Source organism: Vulpes vulpes, chromosome 4, assembly GCF_048418805.1.
Source record: "Vulpes vulpes isolate BD-2025 chromosome 4, VulVul3, whole genome shotgun sequence".
Lineage (NCBI taxonomy): Eukaryota > Metazoa > Chordata > Mammalia > Carnivora > Canidae > Vulpes > Vulpes vulpes.
In genome coordinates this window covers 98,515,893-98,540,051 of record NC_132783.1, presented here as the reverse complement: position 1 = coordinate 98,540,051, position 24,159 = coordinate 98,515,893, and the positions used below count along the sequence as shown (strand labels likewise).

The 24,159-nt window shown below is 48.0% G+C and overlaps 1 long non-coding RNA gene across 1 annotated transcript in view; it reads right to left on the bottom strand.

Moving 5' to 3' along the window:
- Window positions 1–2,057: 2,057 nt before the first annotated feature.
- The window catches only part of LOC140598646 (uncharacterized), a 32,789-nt gene continuing 10,687 nt past the window's right edge, over window positions 2,058–24,159 (bottom strand). The window contains exons 2-3 of the long non-coding RNA XR_012001178.1: window positions 6,972–7,150; window positions 2,058–6,081 (exon numbers count right to left, since the gene is read on the bottom strand). This is a non-coding gene — a long non-coding RNA (uncharacterized lncRNA). The remainder of the gene's footprint in view (window positions 6,082–6,971; window positions 7,151–24,159) is intronic.

The window sequence follows — 24,159 nt, the reverse complement described above, 5'->3', positions numbered from 1 at the left end:
GGGTGGGGGTGTGTCATTTATGAGCAGGCAGGTGGGGGATGCATTGTGTGGGCAGTCTGCTCAGCCCCAGGAGCAGTTTCGTCCCCTGGAATCAAGCCTTTCAGTCCAGGTTCTTTCCAATAACTAAGATCTGGTGATTACGAAGTCTGGTGCTGAAATTCAAGGCTGGTAGAATCCTTGGGTTCTGGAACTTTCTAGTAGCCAGCTGCTTCATGGGCAAAGGAAGAGGCAGAGAACAATAGGAACACCTACGTCTAAGCCACCAGAAGAGGCAGGTGTTGGGTGGGCAGGGCACTCTGGATACAGGGAATGGGACTGACAAACAGGGATCATTTTCTCATTCAATCCTCTTCATAACTGTGGGAGGAGAGTCACTGAATTGGTCAGGGACACAGCAGAGGGAAGACTGAGGAGGAGTCACTGGGCTTGCTAGCTGTGGGGAGCTGTTACATTCACAGGCCTGGCAAGGCAAGGTGGGGAGGTGAACAGGAGCTGTGGCCTCCTTTAAATGAATGCAGCCACTATCACCCCCTGCAAGGATGGAGAGCTGGGGATAAATACTCCTGCGTTTCTCTCCTGCCACCCTCTGAGCTCTCCCGGAGCCTCCTGTTGGCCAACCAACCAGGAGTCAGAGGGTGCAGGGGCCTGGGCCATGCCTTGATGGAGGTCAAATTCTGGGGCTCAGAGCATGGTGCTGAGTGGGTTTGGAGGGGCAGGCAGAGATTTCCCAGAACAGTTGTCATCTGGTCTTTACGGAGGGGAACTCGAGGTTGATTCCCCATGTCTCCGGCCCAAGGTCACTTGCCCAGGAGGCTGCAGAACCAGGGCTGAGGCACCAGGACCAAAGCCTGGCTCTGACTGACCACACAGCATACCTTCTGGGTGTCCATGGGCTGGTCACTTAGCCTCTCTGAGCCTCCAGTCAGACCCTAAACCAAGTTGGGTCTGTGTCTCAAGACTGCTGGGAGAGGTAAATAAGGTCATGAAATATAGCAAAGCATCTATGATAGACATGGCAAGGAAAAATGTTTTTAGTGCAGCTGCTAAGGGAATGGGGGTGATTGTGAGTAAGGAGAGGATGGATAGGAAGGCAGAGTGTCAGAGGACTTACTCCAAGCCTTGATTTTCACAGGTGGGATGAAGCAGGCCCAGAGAAGTTCTGTGACTTGCCCTAAGGTCACACAGCAGATCAGGGGCAGAGCCAGGGCTAGAACTCAGCAGGGAGCCCTCTCCACACCACTGAGAAGATATCAGCCAGGGGCTAGGAGGTCTTCTCCAAATACTTCCCCAGGGGCCAAGGCAGAACCAACTTAGGATCCCTCCCCTGCCCTGGAGGTATTCATTGCCCCCTCAAGACAGGATATCATCCAAGTGTCATCAATAAGGGAGTAGTTAAATAAGATATATCTTGGGAGGCCTGGGTGGCTCAGTGATTGAGCGTCTGCCTTTGGCTCAGGGTGTGATCCCGGGGTCCTGGGACTGAGTCCCTCATCAGCCTCCCTGCAGGGAGCCTGCTTCTCCCTCTGCCTGTGTTTCTGCCTCTCTCTCTCTCTCTCTCTCTCTGTGTGTGTGTGTGTGTGTGTCTCTTATGAATAAATAAATAAAATCTTTTAAAAAGATAAGATATGTCTTATAGGGAAATGCTGTATAGGTAATGCAAAGGTTGAAATGGATCTGTGGCAGGGAAACACCTCCAGGATATATGAAGTGGAAAAAAAAAAGTCCATTGTTAATCAGAACCACAGTGAGATACCACTTCATACCTAGGATGGCTGTAATCAGACAGATAATAACAAGTATTGATGAGGAATTCAGGAAATTAGAACCCTCCTTCATTGCTTATGGAAATATAAAATGGTGCAGCTGCTATGGAAGACAATCTGGCAGTTCTTGAAATAGTTATACAAAGAGACACCATATGACCCAGCAATTCTGCTCCAAAGTACATACCCAGAGGAAATGAAACTTGTATACGAATGCTCCTAGTGGTTTTATTCCTAATAGCCAAAGGTAGAAAAAAACCAAATGTCCACCAATTTAAGAATGGATAAATAAAATGTGGTATAGCCATATAATGGACTATTTATTCAATCACAAAAAGGAAAGAGGTATCGATCCATATTACAACATGGATGAACCTTGAAAACATTATGATAAGTCAAAGAAACCAGTCATGAAGAACCATAGACTAGTATTCCATCTACCTGAAATGTCTGGAATAGGCAAATCTAGAGAGATGGAAAGGAGACCAGTGGTTGCACAGGGGTGGGGGCACAGAAGAACTGATGGCTAAGGGGTACAGAGTTTTTAGAGTACTGATTAAGACAATGGTCACACAACTCTGAATATACAAAAAGCCATTGAATTATACATTTATTTTTTAAAATATTTATTTATTTGAGAAAGAGAGAGAGCATAAGCAGACGAGGCAGAAGGAGAGGGAGAGAGAGAACTTCAAGTAGACTCTTTGCTGAGTGAGGAGCCTGGCACGGGGCTGGATCTCACAACCCTGAGATCATGACCTGAGCCAAAACCAAGAGTTGGACACTCAACAGACTGCACCACCCAGGCACCCTGAATTATACATTTAAATGGGTAGATTTTATAATATGTGAATTCTAGTTCAATAAAACTATTTTTAAAAAAGCAAGTTGTAGAAGTACAACTCTCTCTATATAAGGAAAAGACATATATGTTTATGCCTGTCTGGGCTTTAACTATTGTCGGAGGGAAGTCACCAACACACTGTCTGCTATGGATGCTCTGGGAGAAGCTTGCTTTTATTTCCTAGACACTGGCCTGACCCCTATGCCCCTCTCTAGTGTCTGCTTAGGATCCTTCTGAGACACCTTTGTCCCCTTAGGATCCAGTCCAAGCCTGTTGGCCAGGCATCATTATCCTTGGGACACTACCTTCTGCCCACTGCTCCAGCCACTGTCTCAAGAAGGGAAGAATGAGTCCCCATGCTTAGATGGAAGCATCCTGCACCCTGAATGAGCTGGCTTCCCAAGCCACATGGATCCCTAAATAGAAACAGAAGTTACTAAGAGAGGGAGCCGGGAAATGGCTGCTGGGGGCCAGTGGTCAAACACCTATTCTGCATCCTCCCAAAGCTCCCTGTTTGTGTGCCCTCAGGCAAGCCCCTTCCCTTCTCAGCCTCCATTACTCCATCTGTAAGCTGGGGGGTGGGGGTGGGGTTGAGAACTTACCTCCTGGGGCAGAATCTGCACTCACTGAACATTTTGTCCCAGAGCCACTGGCCTGCACCTCGACTTCCCTACCTATCACCTTCAATCCCGTAGACTCACACATGTCTTTCAGCCCTGCTGTCCCTCACTCATGCCCTGGCCCTCCTCAGCAGAACAGGCTGCTGCCAGCAACCAGCCTGGCTCACAGAGGCCTATTTCCTAGCCCGGGCCTCTCAAAGGGGTGGATGAGTCCTACAGGCTCCTTAGAGAAATTGGGCAAGGGGCAGCAGGCCCTCGGCATCCCTGGCCAGCAGGGTTCCCATGAGCACTTTGCCATTGTTCCTAGAAATAACCACAGTGTGCATCTTGTCGGCCTGGCACTGCAGATGGGCAGGAGAAACCCTCATAAATCCAGGATAAACCCAGGGCCAGTTAGAGAAACACTGAAAACCAGAGGAAGGTGGTGATGGCCACAAATTCAGTTTCCCTCCCTTTCCCTCTTCCTGTCTCTCTCCAGCTTCTCCCTCTACCTGTTTCTCTCTCTCTCTCTGAATCTCTGTCACTCTCTGTGTTCTGTGTCTCCATTTCCCTCTGAGTGTCTCCTTATCTCACTGTCAGTCTGTCCCACCCATTTCTTCCTGTCTCAGCTCTTTCCCCCAATTATTAAGCTGCTAGAGAGGTCCCAGCCTACCAAACGCCCACAGAGCACATATTTTAATGCGGCTTCCCAGTCTTCCAGAGAAACAGATGCAACAAATGCGACAGTCTTCCTGCTCCCTGGAACAGCAATTAAAGAGAGAGGCTTGGGTGAGGGGGGTGCAGCGGGGTGGGCAGGGAGGGAACGGGGTGGCGGGGGAGAGGCTGCGGGAGAGGAGAAGCAGAGGCTCCTCTCAGGCTAGGCAGCCAATGAGGCAGAGCCCTGCGTGATGGTCTTAGTGCTTGGATGTCCTCCTCCCCTGGACGTCAGCTTGGTGAGGGTGGCCAGGCTCACAGTGGCTCTGTGGGCAAAGCCTAGCTCTGCAGAGATAGGAGGACAGTGGGTGGTCCAGACCCTGGCCGAGTGATATTATAGGTGAGCACAGGATTCTGAGTCCTGCTTTCAAATTTGGGTTCTGCTTCTTGGGCCCATGTGAGCTCAGACAACTTGAATCTACTTGCTTGTGTATCGGTTCACCCTCCCACTCACTCATTCATGAATGTGTTCTGAGCCCCACGTGTGTGCAGGTCAATGGGTACGTGGCAGGACCACGGGTAATAATTACAGAACAACATGAGGGCACATGAACATACCCTTCTGGAGGGGATGAGATGGTTCAAGTCTAAAGAATGGGAAAGATTTGGGTGAATGGGGTGGGGTGAGGATGGGCGTCCAAGGGGGATGAAGTTGCCACAGAGGGGACTGCAACTTACAAATGGGAAAACCAAGGGTCCCTAAGAGCATGAGGGCCCTCCAAGTTTGCACGAGATAGCAGAGGGCCTCCAGGGAGGCAAGAAAGGAGGCTTGGGTCTCAGAATCATAAATGTCACCATCACCCAGGATTCAGCCTCAGTCACCCCCAGGGTCAGGCAAAGGATGTAGGTGGATGAGGTAGAGCCGGCAGCAGGGAATCAGCATAACACTCCAGGATTTATGCCCATCGGAAGAGGGCACCAATGGTTGCCATGTGAGACTGGGGGCCCAGAGTTGCCCAAATGTGCAATTTTTCATGAGAAGATATAAAATACATGATCTGCATTATGTGCATCTAAAAAGAAGAGGATGACACAGATGTTGGTGGGGGAGCCAGTGCAATCTCTGCTACTCCAGAAAATGGAGTCTGAATCCTCATGCCAGCAGCCAGTGAGGCAGCTCTCAGACCACGAAGTCTCCCTCTGATCTAACACGTCTGTGGCCAAGCAGCACAGGAAATTGGCACATTGGCCACTGACCTTTAGTTTTACAGACATTTGAGAGAGCAGAGATATCTTGGGTCAGCTATTTCCTCTCCTATGGCTAAGGCAGAGAGCATATTTGAGTTCTTTGCCTTCTAACATTTCATCAACTCATCCACTCAGCTTAACTGTGGGGGGAGGGGAGAGTCAAAAAGTGCCTCGGAGACCATCCCTGCTCTTGAGGAACCCACCGTCTCACTAAGGAGATGAAATAGCCACATGTGAGCAGAATCTTCTCATCCAAGATACCAGATCTCTTACTAGAAGGATAAAAGGCAATTTCGAGGACATGTAAGTTAGATCGAGCTACACACACAAATAGTAGAGCAAGAAACAAATGATAATAAATGGATCCATGAATACCACCCATTCACAAAAAGCACATTTGAAATTTGCTGTGGTTGGTTCACAAGACTGATGTTGAACTTCCTAGCAGCCAGTGTGAAAAGGGAAATTTGATCAGTGACATAAACCACAACAATCACGCCATTTGAACAAACCAGTTGCCCCAGAGACTTATAATAGTAGTTTGCATCAACTGGGTGTTTACTACTCCTCATACACCTATACAAGAGAGGCACTATTATTATCTTCCCTAATGGGGAAGAAAAAGCTCACAACTTGCCCGTGGTTAAACAGAGGGTGGAACAAGGATTGGAATACAGAACACCTAAATTCAGAGCCTTGGCTCTAATTCATCTGTTCACTGTTCACTAACATCTAATTCACTGTTCTAAGATAAGAATCTCTCCCAAGGGTTCTCACAAGTATGGACGCTTTATCATAACCAACATTCTTGCAGTAGACACAGGAGAGGCTTCCCATTTTATCCCTCCTTTCTACACATTGACAGAAAAGCTTTTTTGTCAATCCACATCTCAAGTCTACAACCCAAGTCCCAGTGATGAGCCTCCATTCCAACAGCTGCCATCTGGCTGCCTCCAGGGTAAATTGAGAATATCTGGAAAGGAAGGTGGACAATCAGTTTTTTAAGGAATCCTAGCTCAATACTGCTCACTAAGTTTTGGCTAAATATTGCCTCACTCATTCCTCAAATTCATCTTGAGGATATATGCTGCTAGGCATGATTCTAAGCCCTGGCCTCACCACCATGAACACAGCAAGTAGTGTCCTCACCCTCATGAAACTTAAAATCTTGCAGAAAAGACAAACATTAAATGAGTAAAAAACACAAACAAAACAAAACAAAACAAAATACATCTTTACATGTTATGAAAAAACTATGAGGGAAGCATAATGAAGAGGGCATAATTTCAGTTGGGGTAAGGTAATGCAAGTCCCCTTGAAGGAAATAGCATTTAATCTGGAAATTTAATGATGAAAAGAAACAGGCTAGACAAAGAAGAGAGATAAAAGCCCTCCATGTTGAGGTAATAGCACAGAAGGCCCTGAGTGGGAAAATAGCTTAGAGTAGGCACGAAAGTGAAATTGACTGTGTTGCTGGAACACAGTAGATAAGGGGAGAATGGTAACGTGATCAGAGATGGGCAGGGGTCAGATTGTGAAGGTCAGGGTAAGGATTTCTTGTTTTTTAAGTTTGCTTGGAATTAGAGTCCCTGGCAAGTACATGATTTCTGTGATTATTCATCATAGCTGAGAATAGATGTAAGCAGTTTATTGAATGAATGGGATGGGTGGATGGATGGAAAAATGGATGGATGGATGGATGGATGGATGGATGGATGGATGGATGGACTGGTGAAAGGCTGCGTCCTAAAAGACTCATGAGGCTATCTCAGGCAGGACAATTGGCTGGGGATGGGGGGTAGATATAGGAGGCAGGAGCCCCATTAAGGCACTTTTACCCAAGCAAAATCAGAAAGGACCTACCTGTTGGAGGAAGCTCCTAGAAGAAGACTTCCACTCCACTCTAAGAATGGTCTTGTTTGGTCAAGTGAAGGTGTTGAATCCAAAGAACCCAAAGAGGGTCCATCCCACTTCATGGAAGACTGGCTTTTGAGATGAACAGGTGAGGTCTATGGTGACCTTTTTGGTCCAGAGCAGAATAGCTAGAGGAAACATGAAGGATCATAGTGTTATCACTTCCCATGCATATAGAACCCCATTGTTTACAAAGCACTTTGACAATGTGATGATGAGGGTGAGGTAGAGAGGATGATTATTGTCATTTGTTGCATGCCTACTGTGTGCCAGCCCCTGTGCTAAACCCTCAAGATGCATTTACCCCTTTAATTCTCAATGCAGGGACACCTGGGTGGCTCAGCGGTTGGTTGAGTGTCTGCCTTCAGATCCTGGGGTCCAGGATAGAGTCCCACATCAGGCTCCCTGCTTCTCCCTCTGCCTGTATCTCTCTCTCTCTCTCTCTCTCTCTCTGCATTTCTCATGAATAAATAAATAAAATCTTTTAAAAAAGTCTCATTGTAATCTTGCATGGGCCATACTATTATGACCCCACCTCCACCCCGACTTTGCAGGTAAGGGCACTGAGGCTCAGAAAGATGAAGTAACTTGTCCTAGGCCACATAGCCACCTGCAGGACACCTCCCTTATGCTTTATCTGTAGAGTACTTTGGGTATTCCCTACTGCCTAACTCGACTCTTTCTAAACACAGGTCTTACCTACTAGCATCAATTGCCATAGTAGGGCTAAGTGAATGCTCTGGCATTTCCAGACACGTTTGCCTGAAAGGAAGGTAGGAGGGCGGTGGTGGCACAGAGAGTGGGTGATTGGGACAAGATGGGGTGGAGCAGCACAGCAAGGTGGCCTTTGGGAAAAGCTTTGATGCTGTTTGGTGAGTGAGCGGATCTCCTATTGGATCTTATCCATTAGCAAAGCAATGCACCAAAGCCATGATTCCCAAATTGTTTTCTGGATACCTCTAATCCACAGAGACTTAAGGAAATGTTCTTACAGTTGCCCAAATAAAATTTCAGTGCCCCATATAAAAAAAATTTTTTTAAGATTTTATTTATTTATTCATGAGAGACACACACACACAGAGGCAGAGACACAGGCAGAGGGAGAAGCAGGCTCCATGCAGGGAGCCCAACGTGGGGCTCCATCCCAGACCCCGGGATCACGCCCTGAGCCAAAGGCAGACACTCAACTGCTGAGCCATCCAGGGATCCCAGAAATTTTTTTGTTATTCACCAAAAGCAATGCAAATGAAAATAGCAATGAGCTACTGGTACTCTATCTAGCAGATGGGCGAGATGAAAAGGCCTGATAAAAGCCATTGTTGGAGGGGTGGGGTGAGATAAACAGGCATCACCTAGGCCGAGGGAGACACCTTAGGCCATGTGTCTTTCTGGAGGGCAATTTGGTGTTCTCATTAAAAATGCTATGATTAAAAAAATAAAAAAAATAAAAATAATAAAAAAAAATAAAAATGCTATGATTATGCATATGCTTTGGCAGCCATTTCATTTTGGAAAAAATTAGGGATGTGCACCATGGTACCACGGTCATCGGGTGGGGGGTGGGGGTATGCTGGAGCCGGCTCGCACCAGCTTTCAGGGACTGTGCTCACTCAGTGATGTTCTATTTTAGCAGCTTGAAATCAACCGTGGTGGGAATATTTACACCACAGGAATGATAAATGCTGCAAATCGGAGCTATTTTCCCTCTCAGAGGACCGAACATTTATCCACCTAACAACACTGGATGGTCAAGACAATTTATAATTGGTAACAGCTGAAATGTCCAACAATTAGAAATTGGTCAGATAAACGAAGGTGGTCCATGCAACAGAACATTGTGGGGGTGTGGGGGTAGTGCATTGACTGACAGGGGAACAGATCCCAGACGGTGCTAAGTGGAAAAGGCTTTTACAGAACAGTAGGTACATGCTGACCTCAAACACCCACACATGCACTCACACAAGCATGCACACACACACTTGTACAAGCATAGACTGGATGTCTCTACAAGAGGGTGTGGCACTGGTTACCTCCAGGGAGTGCAAACAGAGTGACTGGGGCAGGGATGGGAGATACACTTTACTGTAGAGATTTGATTCTGAGCATGCTTTCCTGAAGTTTGAAAACTACCTTCATTAAAATATAACTGCCCCTTCCCAACTCCAGCAGAGGACAAAAAGCCTGGATGTATACACACTGAAATGTGAGTAGGGACTGTCGAAGCCTAAGGAGGACTTTTTAAAGTTTTCTTTCTTTCTCTATCTATCATCTATCTATCTATCTAATCTTTGTTTTTCTTTTCTTCATGCATTTCTGAGTTTTCTGCATATAACTATAATATTATAGTTAGAAAAATAGCAACCTGATTCACGTGCTCAGTCCTTTTTTGAGAGGAACAAGAGTGTCGCAAGAATTAGGATCATAGTTTTCATCAGTAGCGCCGATTGGAACAAAACAACATTTTATGGCGATGATGTAAAAAATGGCTTTCCGGCTCCCAGAGTCCCAAGGGGCAGCTTGTAAAACTGCTGAATTCAAACACGGGCTGGAGCCTCTTGACTCTGTGGGGCTTTCGGGACAGATCTAAAATCAGAGGCCTTACTGCCCAGCCTCCTGTGGATGGGGGTGGGGGTGAGGCTGGAAGGGGAGATACTGGGTAGGAGAAGCAGTCTTAGGGAAGCCTAGGTGCCCCTTGGAGAAGAACTGAGATTGGCAAGCCTGGGGGTGGTGAACTGGCAGGACACAGCTCTATGATCAAATACATTCCTTCATTTTTTCAACAGATTTCAACAGATAGGTCCTGGGCACCTCTTTTGGAGCAGACCCGGGTTAGACAGCTGACATAAACTGTTAGATCTAATCCTTGTAATTGTCCTGGGAATTATTCCCATTTAACATTTGAGGAAACTGATGTCCAGGGAGATGAGGTCATTTGCCCAGGGGTGTCTATAGATGCAGATTCCCTAATGCCCAGAGGACATGACTTCCTTCTAGGCTTGAGGGGCTCCTACCGGGAGTCATAGCCAAGTGATGATCTTGGAAATTCACCCTTCTTCCTCTTCTCTGTTCTCTCTGCAGTGGCAAATATAGTAGCATCCTGAGACACCTGGGTAGCTCAGGGGTTGAGCATCTGCCTTTGGCTCAGGTCGTGATCTTGGGGTCCTGGGATTGAGCCCTGCATCAGGCTCCCTGCATGGAGCCTGTTTCTCCCTCTGCCTTTGTCTCTGCCTCTCTCTCTGTGTCACTCATGAATAAATAAATAAAATCTTAAAAATATATATATGGTAGCATCTCAGGGGAAGAAGGGTAGCAGCTCTGGCCTCACCCTCACCAAGACCACAGCACCTGAAATGGTCTTTTAGAAAGATTCACTGATGCTTCAATGAGTCAGAAGAATGAGGCGGCCCAGGGCCCTTCTCCCTTGTCCCACCCCCCAGTCATGCAGGGCCCAGAGGTGGGGGCCAGGGCCCCTCCCATTGCTCTTGTCTCCACCTATTTCCTGCACAGGGCAGCCCCACTCCCATTGCTGAGGCCTGACAGGCCCCACTCCTGACCCTCCATACCACCAGGGTCCAGGGGATGGAGTAAGTAGGCAGGACAGCTCACTTGGGTTCCAGAACCCCCAAAGGCCTTGTGCTACCTCAGTGTGGCCTTCAGTCCCAGCCCTGCCCCACATTGGTGAGCAGGAGTCTTGGGACTTGAAGCATAAACCCTCCCCTTGCTCCCCTCTTCTCCATTACTGCTGGTTCTGGACAGCGCCTTGCCCAAAGGCAGTAGTTTGAACAGAGAGTAGGGACTCTGGATCAGTGGAGCCCGGAACTAATCCTGGCTCCACCACCTACTAGCTATGCAACCTTGGGCAAGGCACTTTTTAGCTCTCTGTGTCTTGCCTTTCCAAAGACCTTGGGCCCTGAAAAAGGACCAGAGCATGAGGATTCATGACAGCCATTAACCATAGCTAATGCAAGGACTACTGCTTCAGGCCACAATGAAGTAATGGGATCTGGATTTACCCTCCTGCACGAAACAACCAAAAACCGGACACAACATACAAAATATCAGTTTTTAAGACACTGGATGTGAAGCAACAGACGAACGGTGATCTCCAAGTGTCAGGAAACAAATTCGGCCAAGATTCCTGCCTTGAAGGAGTCCCAGGCTATGGCACGGGGTGCCAGGAGTGAGGGAACCAGGCAAACTCCAATGGCCTCTCTGAGCTGAAGAGCCAGATAGAGAGTCCAGGGGGGTCAATGCAGCTAGAGTTTCCCCACCAGAGTATTGGCCTGGAGAGAGCTGCACACAGAGAGACCCCAGGAAAGTCAGAGGGACCCCTTGAGTACTCAGCCACGTACACACCAGTACCCACATGTGAGCAAACTATCCAAGCCAGAGAAAGAACTCACCCAGAAGGATTAGATGCAGCAGTGCCTGATGCCCGTGCAGGGCCAGGAAAAGTGCCTCTTCTTACCAGACAGTCTAGAAAGCTCACGATTCGCAGAGCATCAAGTAGGCCACCCAGAAGGGTCCTACTACCTGAGTAGTGGAGAATAATGAGCCCTACTGAGTTAATTCCTAAGCTTTGCTCCCCAGTCCAGTCTAACAAACCTTAAAAGCAAGACTTAAAAGGATGCAACTATTTCTAAGTAACTTGATTTCACCCTAGAACACAGGAATATGAAAATATCCAGTCCCCGACAAGGTAAAAGTTACAATCTCTGGCATCCAATAAAAAATTTTCAGGCATACCAAGGGGCAGGAAAATACAACCCATAATAAGGAGGAAAAGCAGTCAGTGAAAGCTGCCCTGGAACTGACACAAATGTTAGAATTAGTGACAAAGACATTAAAACCGTTATTTTAATGCATCCCATATGTTTAAAAAGTTAAATAGAGACTTGAATGATGAAAAACAAATTTCTAGAGATGACAACTAGGATGTAGGAGAAGCCACACGGGGTGGGATTAATGGCAGAAGATTAGTAAATGTGAAGACATAACAATAGAAACTATCTGAAGTGAAACACAAAGAGAAGAGGATTACAAAGAAAAATAGAGCATCGGTGAGCTGTGGAAGAACTTCAAGCCGCTTAATATATGTGTAATTCTGTAGGACAGAAAAATATTTGAAGGGATAATGGCTCTAAATTTCCCAGCCCACAGATCTAATAATAGTGAACACTCACAGGTTGTTTGCTATGTGCCAGGTGCTACTCTGCGTGCTCACATATATTAACTCATCTACTTCTTACAACTCCTAGAAAAGCTCTAGAATTCTTGATTTATCCCCACTTTAAAATGAAAACACAGAGACCCAGAGAGTTGACCAATTTCCCAAGGTCACCGAGCTGGTGAGTGGTTGAGCTAGTACTGGAATTTGGGAACTTCATAGACTGTTCAAATCTTGGCTCTGCCATTTGTGAACATTTTTTAAAAGATTTTATCTATTCATGAAACACAGAGAGAGAGGCAGAGACATAGGCAGAAGGAGAAGCAGGCTCCTTCTGGGGGAGGCCCATGGGGGGCTTGATCTCAGGACCCCAGGATCACGACCTGAGCTGAAGGCAGACGCTCAACCCCTGAGCCACCCAAGGGTCCCCATTTGTGGACATTTTAACACCGGTAAACAGCATCCAACCATTATCTGTAATGGTTGCATAGTATTCTATTACCAGAGTTTATTTAACAAGTTCTGCCCCTAAAAAAAACAAAAAAACAAAAAAACAAACAACAACAACAACAACAACAACAGAACAAATCCCCACTGGTTGAGCTATGGCTTCTAGTTTGTCACCATTATAGCAAATGACTTGCACAGAGCTGAGCTGTTGAGACTCTTGACGATAATCCTGTTTCCAGAGTGGAACAACTGGGTCAAACGTAGGCATATTTTGAAGCCTTTTGCTGCATCTTGTCAAATCGTCTGAAGGAGGTTTGTACAGCTCCTCCAGAGCTCCCCCCAACACTGACTTCCTGACTTCCTCTGAGCCTCCCTGTCCTCCTCTGCGAAAGAGGTACACTATTCCCTACCTCTCAGGGCTGCTGTGAGGATTAAATGAGACACTGAGTAGCCAAGTGTTTATCATGTCACATGGTGGGGCATGAAGTAGGTGCTCCCTTTCTCTGACATGAATGGTGTAGCAGGAAGGGGTCAGTGCTTCCTGTAGAACTGAATCGTGCTGGGGGCGTGGGAGGAGCACAGAGGGACACACAGCTTTGAGGCCAGCCCCCGGGAGTCTCCCTCAGACAACCAAGTGCTGCTTTGAGTGTCTCCAGCTGGAACCTTCCCCCCTCCTGATCCGCCCGCTGACTCACGGTCTCACCCAAGCTGTGGAAAAACAAACCCTCATTGTTTCCTTTGTGTGTGGGTCCCTCCCCTGCTTTTCTATCAGCTTCTTTCAGGTAGAGGAGGTTTACACTTCATATGTCCAACACTCACCCCCCTAGACATGTCTCCTCCCCTCCCCTCTCTCATCCTCCGCAGGGTCCCATTATGACCAAAGAGCTATTTTTCCACAGAGACTGAGCACAGTTAATGCACAGGGGTGACACTGACGGTGGGACGCTGGCTGTGTCCCTGTCCCCCGAGCTGCAGGAGCTGGCCGTGGTCCACTGGCCACTCCCATCATGCTTTCTTCACAGTCAGTGCTATGGGGCCCCAAACAAGGATTTGCTCCCTCACACATTGTTTCCCATGAAATCAAATTCACAAAGAAATGTCTTCCCTTCCCTTTCTTTTCTCTTCTCACGTACACAATTTTTCAAAAGATGGTGTCAATTTGTTTTTTAAAGCCTCCTAGCCAATGTGAAGAGAGATCCAAACCCTATGAGAAGCATGTTCTCCTGATGGACTACATGTATATTTGCAACAGGAAGGGAATGAACATTTATTGAGCACAGACTGGGTGCCAGGCACAGGGCCTGACATTTTGCCCCTAATCGCTCCCCTCAACCTCCAACAATGCAGAGGGCAGCTATATGATACTTCCTAGATGAGGGATCTGAGGCCCAGAGAGGCTAGGGGACTTGCCCAGGTCACACAACCAAGCTGTGTGTGGGCCAAGCAAGTGGGTCCAGACGTCTCTGCCTCAGACATGGGGAAGAGTCCCCTCCTCTTGGGGTTACAGGAACCAATGTTGGCCTCTGCCCCCCCTCACTGCACCCTTCCAGATCTCCCTGCTCGACTCAGCTCTGTACACATAGTAGGTCCTTCTTTCCTAATGACTTCTGTGCTTTGCCCATCCTTTCCTTTGTCCAACCAGCCAGCCAGCACTGATTGAGCACCTACTGTATGCTAGCCCCATGCCAGGAGACAGGAACTCAGCAGTGAGCAGATGGCTGTGGCTGCTGCCTCTGTGAGTTCACAAACCAGGAGAAAAGGCAATAACTAAATCATCTCATGAGTAAATGCACGCTTGTATCCGTGAGAGGTACCACAAAGGAAAAACGAGAGGATCTGTGAACTCAGGGCAAGGTGCAATGGAGGAGGGGTAAAGGCCAAGCTTCCTTGAGGTCTGAGGGATGCACTTGGGGGAAAGGTCAGTGATGAAAGTCATTCCAAGCAAAGAAAACAGAACGGACAAAGAGCAGGCGCCTGGAGGGAGCAGGTCCCATGGATGGATCCAAGAGGAGAAATAAAGTCAGAGAACAGCAGAGGTCAGGCCACACGAAGCTCCATGGACCACAGAGAGAAACCAAGGGTGGATCCCAAGAGGATAGGAAACCACTTACCTTAAAGCAGGAGTGTGACATGATCAGATTTGCGTAGAAGAGACTCTAGGTGCAATGGAAAGTGTGTATAGGGCTATCTCTGGCTGGCTGGGAAAATGGAAGACACTGGGGCAATGACCAGACCAACGACCCCATAGTACCGTCTTGAGGAAAATCAACCTCCTTCTCAAATGTCCCTCTGTTCTGTCTGCACCTCCTACTCATTGACAGACTTGATAGAAATGCTCCCCCCCTTCTTTCTACCAGCTTGCCCTCTGACATGGTCCCTATCCCTAATCCATACAGGACACTTACATTCCAGGCATGGCCACATACCTCTTTCCTCCTTGGAAGCTTCCAATAAGACTGCGAGGCAGATTTTATTTTGATGCCCATTTTATAGAGGTAGGAATTGAAGTTTGAAGCACAGAATCAAATTGCCCAAGGTCATTGGCCTCTAAGAGGGGGAGCAAGAGTGATGTTCCAGTGGGCGGATTCTTTCAGACTTGCCATCAGTTGTAAAATAAACTGGTTTTTCCTGGAAGAGCCAGAAAAACTGCATGTCTGCCCGTTCATAAGTGGCTGGGCTGTGGGCTCTTGAGGGCGAGGACCTCCTTTATTCACCAGAAGGCACTCTACACATGCTGGATGAAATATTGCAACAGCCTCCTCACTGGAGCACATATCTCCATCCCGTCTGAACTCCAACCGATTTGCCATTTGTTCAAAATCCCTCTATGGCTTCCCATTAACCTCAGACTAGTGGCTTAACTTCCAGGCCTAGGGCTCTCATCAACCAGGCTCTCCACTCACGACTCGGGCCTTGTGTGCTGGCTAAGTGATACTGGAGAAGCTGTAAGAACATCCAGCAAGGCTGTAGCTAGGAAAGCTCAAGAGTAGGTCCAGGCCCTTTGTTTTTTTCTATAAATTGTTGGTAGACCACCTCTTAAGTTGCAGCAAGTGACACATAAGCCCCAGCACCTGCCACCAGTGGCCCCTCCAGTGCCTTGAGCTCTGCCACCAGAACCGCTCCTCTGCACGAAAGTGTTACCTCAGAAAGCCTTCATGAACGTGCAGTGGACACCTGCACCTACACTATCCACCTCTATGCTGATGCCCAGAGACAGCTGAGGCATCAGGGAGCCGGCTCTCAGCCAGCAACACGCAGGACTCTAAGGGATGAAGGAATAGGAGGGTTAAGTTTTAATTCAATTGGGAATAAACAGGTGGGTCAGCCTGGTAGGGGCTAGACAACATAGTACTAAACTTTGGGGGTGATAATAAATAATAATACAACTGTATAATAAAATAAAACGAATAAATCATGATAAAACATTAGGTGTTTATTGTATTGCTTTCCCATCGTATGAGCAGGAGAGCACAGATTACGCCATTTGCAGGGCCGAGACTCCCTTGGGACCATCCTGCTGGTCAAGCTGACCTCAGATGAAAGCTTTGAGCAGTGGTTTGCAAAGTCTCCCACCACAGAATCATGGGGTGGAGCTGTAGAAACCCAGATTCTGGGGTCTTGCCCAGACCTATCTGATCAGGAATTCTAAGGGTGAGGCACAGGACTCTGCATTTCACACACACTGCCCTCTGTGATTCTTTTGCCCATTGAGGTCTGAGGGTCCCTGATGGTGATTCTATGTTGCTGCTGACAGAAGGGAACAAGACTCAGTGACGGCCCACAAAGAACTGTTGCCCCCCTTTCCAGGCAAAGCTGCCAACCAGAAACTGGTCCACGGAGTACAGAGGCCAGGGAGGACCGAAGTGGGGCTCAACGTCTGGGCTGGGCAGGGCCACAGTGGACAATGGCTCACCATGTTGAAGTGAGGCAGGTGACTGGGAAGGTCGCTCCAGGCTGGAAGCCCCAGGGAGAGGGTGGGAACAAGACAAGGCAGTTTGGAGGGCCACCATCACGAATCACCATTGCTCCTCTCTGGGCTCGAGTATCTTTGTAAGATGAAAATTCAGGTTTCATCAATTCTACAAGGCCTATCCATTCACGTTTTGGTGTGTCTGAAATCAGAATGCATTTTATGGTGGGTGGCCTCTTAGGTTTGACATAATATAGCAATAGCCCCTGCCTCCCGTGTCACTGGGGGGATTGGATGCAAGAGTGTAAGGAAAGCACCTAGTGTGCATTTGACACACCCTAGGAGCCTGGTAAGCATGAGTTCCCTTCTCTCTGAACTGGTGATCTGGGGAGTTGGCATCGAAGTTTCTAAAAAGGCTCCTCCCCTTTCACCTTCATCCCAAGGCCCTTTATGGTGACAGTAATGTTCTTTAATAACCTGACTTGATGACAAGGTCAAGAGAGCTGCCTGTCAGAGCTGCTAGACTGAATGACACAATCATCTTATAGATGCAGGTCTTGTCCTGTCACCCATGGGCTGTGATCAAAGGCCTGTCCTCTGCATGACGGCCTGGCACCGGTTAATTCAAGCAAGCTTTGCCTAGCCTTTCACCACATGCCTCTGAGGAGTGAAGGAAAGCCTGGGCTCACTGTTGGACTCCCAACCCTAGAGCCACTGGGAGGATTCTCCACATACAGGTTGTGAGACCTTGGACAAGTCACTTAACCTCTCTGGTCTCAGCTTCCTCATTTGGAAAATTGGAGAATAGCAGTAGCATTGCTACGGGTTGATGTGAGAAATATCATTCATTCACTCATTTACCAGATGTTTACTGAACACCTACTATGTGCACATAGACTCTGAATATATAGCCATGAACAAGGGAGATGAGATTCTTGCTTTCATGCTGCAGACCTTCCAGGGGGAAGGAAGACAATAAATGGGTAATCCTATCATGATAGTTTCAGAAACCCTTTGGAGAAAATAAAACAATGCTAAGCTAACCCACCCCTGAGGGAGGAGAAGCAGGAAAGTTAAGTTCAACTAGTCTAGAGGAACAGAATCTCGAGAGTCTCTTTAAAGAAATGACACTTGAGCTGAGACCTGAGTGATGACATGGAGCCACTTAGGAGACCTAAAGGAAAAAACATTCCAGGCAGGGTGAACAGAAGGTGCAAAGGCCCTGAGGCTAGATGAAGCTCAGTGCACCTAAAAAAACAGAAGAATTGGGCAGCCCAGGTGGCTCAGCGGTTTAGCGCCACCTTCGGTCCAGGGCCCGATCCTGGAGACCCGGGATTGAGTCCCACATCAGGCTCCCTGCATGGAGCCTGCTTCTCCCTCTGTCTGTGCCTCTTCCTCTCTCTCTCTCTCTCTCTCTGTCTCTCATGAATAAATAAATAAGATCTTTAAGAAAAAAAAAAAAAAAAACAGAAGAATGTGGGACACCTGGGTGGCTCAGCAGTTGAGACTCTGCCTTTGGCTCAGGGCGTGATCCTTGGATGGAGTCCCGCATCGGGCTCCTTTCGGGGAGCCTGCTTCTCCCTCTGCCTGTGTCTCTGCCTCTCTCTCTCTCTCTCTGGCTTTCATGAATAAATAAATAAAATGTTAAAAAAAAAACCAAAAACAAAACCAAACAGAAGAAGGCGGAGACCATAGTAAGCGCAGGTGACTGGTGGGAGGGTAGATGGGAATCGTCCATAAAAGCCACATCAGGGTCGCCCTGTAGGCATCGAAGAGTGGGCTTGGGGTTCCCAATTTTGAAGGGAACACCAGGAGGGGCCATCGCTGCAGGGGTTCAACCAGGGTCGTGTCACAGAGTGAAGACCCTGCTGCTGTGAGCAGAATGGATATGGGAAGCCAGCTCAGTGGCTGGTAGACCTCACTATGATTGCTGGCTCCTACCTGCAGGATCAGGAGAACCCAGTTCCCTCACACAGACCACCAGGATTGAGCACCAGGACACCCCCCCCCCCCCACTGAGCCTGCCAGTCTGTTCTTGTTATCGTGACACCCCAAACAGTGGCTCATGTAATAAGGCAGTCAACAGCTGATGCACTGGGGTTAAGATTATGCAGACTGCATGTGATATTAAAAATCCAAGGAGCATACATTTCGAGCTCAGGGGATGCCAAAATGTAGCTATTTTATTTAAGGAATTATTTGGCTAGTGTGAACGGATGTTTATCTGAGATTTTGTTCCTAGTGGGGGGGAAACAGGTACGTGCAGCTTGGTTGCTAAAAATAGGGGGATCTTCAGCCTGTTTTCGTTTGATAGGTCCTAAAATATTGCCCCCCACCCCCACCCCCCGGCCCACTGCCTTTCCCACGTCAGACTGAGGATCAGAGCAGACTCTCAGAGACCTGGCCGTGGATGAGCTTTGCCTGGGAAAGGAGCCCTGTCACAGAGGCCCTGCCCCAGGGGACAAGTGCATGCCTTGGGTCTCTGGAGGCCAAATTCCGGACTGGACTCTGGTTCCAGGCCCCTGTGTAACCTTGCGCTGGGAGCCAGGTCCAAGTGGCTGCTTCTGCCTGCCCCTGGAAGCCAGAGACAGTGATACCCTCTCGGGGGCTGTTGAAAGGCTGATGAAGCAGGCCTGCGGGGCTAGGATCTATACTATAAGCAGGAACTGCTCATCTTGGGGGGCTCCCCTCTTGTGTGCAGGGGTTTGGGTGGGGGCAGCTCTCTGGGCCTGATCGCCTTTGGCCAGAAGCCAGAACTGAACCAGGGGGAGGGAGGGAGACGCGTTCACTGACTGCAGAGTCCATAATGGATCCATTTTGCTGAGGGCACATCAGCTGGAAGGGCAGGGCTAAGGCCAGCCCTTCACGGCATCCCCCTCTGACCTCCTTCCAGAGCCTGGCAGCCTGTGCTCTCCTGTCTGCTTGAGCATCCCTTTCTTTCATCATTCATTCATTCATTCATTCATTCATTCATTCATTCATTCGCTCATTTGTACTCAGCAACTCCTCTTGGACTATTTCAGGTCCTGGTTAAGTCCTCAACTGTGGTACCTGAGGCCAGAGAGTGGCCTGTGCTGGCAGGAGACCCAGGCCAGGGAGGGCTTCACACACACCCCCGCCCCCAGGTGTCTGAGTCCTAGGAAGGGCCAGGACCCCAGCTGGGCTGGGCAGGAACCCCACTCTCTGATGGAGTGGCCCAAGGTGGCTGGCATGGGTCAGAGGGACGCCTGGTCCTATAGCCCCTCTCGTGGGGTATAGCTCAGGGGCAGCTAGAGACTGGACAGACCAGAATCTGGAGGCAGGGAGGCTCCCTGGTTCCTACCAGGGCAGGCTGAGCAGAAAGTCCTCCTGCACCAATTTCCCCCACCCCATCTCCAGCCTTCCAGAGGAGAGAGGAGCATTTTGACCTTTTGTCACCGTGGGGAGTACCAGGCAGTGGTGTTCAGCTATGAAGACCTCAGGGTTAAGAACTTTGGGGTCAGAAAGGCAGGGGTCAAGGTCTCTCAGCTCAGCCATTTGCTTAACTAGGCAGCCTCGAATGAGTCTTTGCTTTTGTTCCTCCGGGCTCCTCTTTCTTCAGGTAAGGCCTTCGTCATGGGCAGGACACTGAACTGCCTCCCAGATCCTGCCGTGGGGTCCCTTTGCCTGGTGTGCCCTGCCCGTCCCCCTGGCCACCTTCCTGCCTCCCTTACAGACCCCTCCGCAGAGAGGCCTTCCCAGACAGCCTGGCTGGAGAGGCCACCCCCACCGCCTGCTCATTTGTTTTCCCTCACTTCACGCATCACCCTGACATTATACTAGACATCTGGTTTCCTGTCTGTCTCGCCCACCAGACTGGACTTTCCTTGGGGCAGGGACCTCAGCTCCCTCTGAGTGTGTATGTGGGTGTCAGTGGGCAATGAGGCAGGGGGACAGTACTGAGCGTGTCCCACTCTCCTCTCCAAGGTGGGGACCTACCCGCCACCTTCACTTTTGGTGGAGGAGGGACAGGGGAAGCAAATTTATTCTGTAGAGGATGCGGAGTCCTCTCATCAATCTCCTGAGTTTGATATCATCCCTAGGCCTATTTAGCAGACAAAGAACTAAGGTTCAGAGAAGTAAAGAACTTGCCTGAGGTCGCACAGCAGTGACAGATGTAGGATGCACACACAAGCCAGCTGACTCTGAAGTCCTGGTTATATTCTCTTTTGGGGAGTATTTGACACGAGGTACCAAGATGACCAGAATACGTAGCAAGCTGCCTACAGTGGAGACTAACAGAGAGAACGGTCTCACTCTAATCTTTCTGCCACTTTTGGCACTCTTTAAAACTTGTATCTTTATTATAGCTACCATCTTTTGTATTGACAACATTCCGAAGAGAGATGTGAAGGAGAAGGTGGCCCCCAGCAGTCTCCATCCCAGGCAGAGGGCTAGGTGGCAGGGTGGCTTCCACCTCCCTCCCTGCCCCCCAGCTGGGAGGATGAGGCAACGCTGCCCCGAGACTCTGGCAGTGGTGGGGGAGGGGAGCTGGTGGCAGATGGGAGGGCAAGAGGCCTTTTCAAGGCAGCTGCCGGAGGAGGGGGTTCTGCCTTTCAGGAGCTGTGGCCACACACAATGAGGGGCCGGGGATGCCCCTTTTCTTTGCTTTCTTTTTTTACACCTGCTCTACCACCTGTTCCTCAGAAGGCTCCCAGCTCTTTGCCTTTTCTTCCTGCCAGACCCACTGGGCTCTATTTCCCGGTCCCTGGGCCTCTTCCTGCTCCCTTTTCAGGCCTCCAACCCGGGGAAACTCTTCAGGGCTCCCTGGCAGGCCAGATACCCACTCTCCTCGCCACCCCGCCATCCTTCCCAGCGTAGATTGGCTTCTAGGCCTTGCCTGAGCTCTTTATCCTCCTGAGGGTCCTTCTTGCCTCTCTCTACCTGCCAGTCCACTCAGAACACCTATGAAACCAGGGATCTTCAAATTTGGGGCTCATGTGGCTCTTTAAAAAAATTTTTTTGAAGATTTTATTTATCTATTCATGAGAGACACAGCGAGAGGCAGAGACACAGGCAGAGGGGGAAGCGAGCTCCCTGTGGGGAGCCCGAAGCGGGACTCAATCCCAGGACTCTGGGATCACACCCTGAGCCAAAGGCAGAGACTCAACCACTGAGCCACCCAGGTGCCCCTCACGTGGCTTTTACAAGAATTCTGAAAACTACATACAAGGCACAAACATTTTTAATTGGCATCTAAATGTTTTTATTGCAAATGTAAACAGTTGCAAAGGATGTAATTTCTAGCTCGCTGTACACTGAACAAGAGCTTTAAATAAAATTTCATCAAAACCTCAGAGCTGTAGATTCTGCTGATTCATTTTCCCGAAAGCTTCATCATGCAAACCGAATGGTGAAGCCAACCTTCTTAGACAAACCGTGAGGCGGGTCAGCCTGACTTCTAGTCAGAAGATTACAGGAGTTTATTTTTCCGATTTGTAAATGTGCTAATGTACCTGTGCACCCTCTGTTTTAAATTCTATTTCTATTCTAAGATGGATAAGGCAGGTGACTCCTGGATGAATAGAGGCTTTGGTGGCTTCTGTGTTTCTGACTACCACTACCTTGCTTCCCTGCCCCAGGGCTACTCCCTCAGGAGCTAGGCTCTTTCAAATTGCCTTTCCTTAAGTGCCCTGCAAGGCTTTTTTTTTTTTTTTTTTTTTCTTTCAACCTTTTTATTGTAAAATATAACACAGGGAGAGAAAGCCTTGTGTGTGGCTAAAGCTCACGTTAAAACTAAAATACGCGGTTCAATGGTATATCCAAAAGTAAACACCCACATCAAGAAATAGAACATTTCTAGCCCTTCTGAAGCCCTGGGCCCATCCTAATTGGTATCCCTCCCTGCTGTTCAAAGGTGACCACTCCCCTGAATTTTAGGATGGTCATTCCTTGCTTTTCTACACAGGTTTATCACCTACGTGTTCCTGTGTTGGAATGTCATATGAATGGAGTCATATAGTAGGTATTCTCTGGTGCCTGGCTTCTTTCACAGAACATTATGTTGGTGAGTCATCCAGGCTGGTCTGTGCAGCTCTGCTTTGTTCATTCTCATCATTCATATTCATTCCAAAAATGAGTGTATCCCAATTTTTAAAAATATTTTATCTATTTTATTTATTAGAGAGAAAAAAACATGAGCCAGGGGAGTGGCAGAGGGAGCAGTGGACTCCCTGCTGAGCAGATCCCAGGAGCCCAGGAGGATGACCTGAACCTAAGGCTTAACCGACTGAGCCACCCAGGAGCCCCAAGCATATCCCAATTTTCTGATCCGTCCTACTGTTGGTGGACTTTTGGGTTGTTCTCAGTTTCGGACTGTGTTGAAGAAAACTGCTCTGAACAATCGCAGTCTTGAAGTTCATGTAAATACGTATTTCTTTGGGTGTTTATCTAAGAGAGGTTTGGCTGGATCATGGGACTAGATCTATGTTTACCTGAAAAGATGCTGCCAAATACTCTTCCAATAGCACACAGTATTCCCATCAGCATTGCCTGCTCCACATCCTTGCTACTTTCCTGGTACTGTCAAAATTTTAATGTTAGCCAATCTGGCTGTAGTGCCATGTTGTCTTGTTGTGACTTTAATTTCTCATTTCTTTGATTATTGATGAGATTCAGTACCATTTTATATATGTATTAGTCATTGAAACATTCTTGTTGTGAAGTGCCTGGTCTCTTCCATTTTTATATTGAGCTATGTTAGTCTTTTTCATATCAATTTGTAGTTGTGTTTATTCTGGAAACAAGTAAGTCCTTTGCTGGTATATGTGTGTGGTATATCTTTTCCCCCTCTGTACCTTCCTTTTTTATTGTCTGCTTAGGTCTTTTAAAAAGCCTTTAATGTAATTATTTTATCAATTCTTTTTTATGGTCAGCACTTTGTGTGTCTTGTTGAAGAATCTTTCTACCACTCTGAGGCCATAAAGACGTTCTCTTATGTTACTTTCTAGAAGTTTAACATTTTGCCTTTAACATTTAGATCTACAATCCCCCCAAATTGATGCTGTGAATAGTGTGAAATAGGAATCAGGATTTATTTCTGTTCTTTTTTTTCACTTTTTTTTTTAAAGATTTTTAACTTATTTATTCATAGAGACACACAGAGAGAGAGAGACGCAGAGACACAGGCAGAGGGAGAAGCAGGCTCCATGCAGAGAGCCCGACGCAGGACTTGATCCAGGGTCTCCAGGATCACACCCTGGGCTGCAGGCAGCGCTAAACCGCTGCGCCACAGGGCTGCCCTTATTTCTGTTCTATATAAATTTCCATTTGACCCAGCATTAGCCATTGAAAGGATCATCCTTTCCCTAGTGCTTGGCAATGTCATATAAGTCTGGCATCTCTCTTCAAGTCCATTGGTCTATTCAACTATGCTTGCAAAAAAAAAATACCACATTGTCTTGCCTACCAAGCTTTATAATAGTTACTTGAAGCAAATCCTCCCATTTTGCTCTTCTTTTTCAAAAAAAAAAAAAAAAAAAAGCTATCCTTCACCCTTTGTGTTTGCACATAGATTTTACGATCAGTTTTCCAAGTTATACTCACACACACACATGTGCACATACCTGTGAAGATTGAGATTTGGGCTGTAT